The sequence below is a fragment of the Triticum dicoccoides genome, chromosome 3B, assembly GCF_002162155.2.
Source record: "Triticum dicoccoides isolate Atlit2015 ecotype Zavitan chromosome 3B, WEW_v2.0, whole genome shotgun sequence".
NCBI classification, from domain to species: domain Eukaryota; kingdom Viridiplantae; phylum Streptophyta; class Magnoliopsida; order Poales; family Poaceae; genus Triticum; species Triticum dicoccoides.
The window spans coordinates 376,482,710-376,484,286 of NC_041385.1; positions in this window are offsets into that span (position 1 = coordinate 376,482,710).

Consider the following 1,577-nt stretch of genomic DNA (forward strand, 5'->3'; position numbering starts at 1 on the left):
GTGGGCCCACTGTGGCATCTTTAACCCTAATCTCAGCTCCATAAACACCCAAATATTCCCCCTATACCAGAGGGCACTGCTATGTCCATTTTGCATCATGTTTTCCTGCTGTTATTTATAATGTTTTTATGCATAATAATGCTTTATGGACTAATTCTAATGCTTTTTCTCTCATAATATACATGGTTTACACAAAGAGGGAGAATGCCGGCAGCTGCAATTCTGGACCTGAAAAAGCTACATCAGAGTTACCTATTCTGCACATTTCCAAATGCGCTAAAAATTTACGGCAAATTGTTTTGGAATATATAAGAAACACCAGAGCAAATAACTATCGGAGGGCCCCCTTGGTGAGCAGAAGACTCCAGGGCGCGCCTTGGCCCCCAGACGCGCCCGGGTGGGTTGTGCCCTCCTCGGCCCACCTCCGATGCCCATCTTCTAGTATATAGGTTAGTTTGACCTAGAAAAAATAATCGGGGGACTTTCGGGACGAAGCTCCGCAATCTTGAGGCGGAACTTGGGCAGGAGCACTATTGCCCTCCGGCGGAGCTATTCCACCAAGGGAACTTCTTCCCGGAGGGGGAAATCATCGCCATCCTCATCACCAACGACCCTCTCATCTTTGGGAGGTCAATCTCCATCAACGTATTCAACAACACCATCTCCTCTCAAACCCTAGTTCATCTTTTGTGTTCAATCTTTGTACCGGAACCTCAGATTGGTACCTGCGGGTGACTACTTGTGTTGATTACATCTTGTAGCGGATTACTATATGGTTTATTTGGTGGAAGATTATATGTTCAGATCCATTATTCTATTTAAATACACCTCTAATCTTGAGCATGATTATCATTTGTGAGTAGTTAGTTTTGTTCTTGAGGTCATGGGAGAAGTCATGTTGCAAGTAATCATGTGAACTTGATGTGTGTTCAGTATTTTGATGATATGTATGTTGTGATTCCCTTAGTGGTGTCATGTGAACGTCGACTACATGGCACTTCACCATATTTGGGCCTAAGGGAATGCATTGTGTATTTATTAGATGATGGGTTGCTAGAGTGACAGAAGCTTAAACCCTAGTTTATATGCTACTTCATAAGGGACCGATTTGGATCCAAAAGTTTAATGCTATGATTAGATTTTATCTTAATAATTTTCTCGTAGTTGTAGATGCTTCCAACGGGGTTAATCATAAGTAGGAGGTTTATTCAAGTAAGAACAACACCTAAGCACCGGTCCGCCCACATATCAAATTATCAAAGTAGCGAACACGGATCAAACCAACATGATGAAAGTGACATGGTGAAATTCCCGTGTACCCTCAAGAACGCTTTGCTTATCATAAGAGACCATTTTGGCCTGTCCTTTGCCACAAAAGGATTGAACTATCTTGCTGCACTTTATTTATCATTACCGTTACTTGTTCGTTACAAATTATCTTGTTACCAAACTACTTGTTACCGACTATTTTAGTGCTTGCAGAAAACACCTTGCTGAAAACCACTTGTCATTTCCTTCTACTCCTTGTTGGGTTCGACACTCTTACTTATTGAAAGGATTACAATTGATCCCCTATA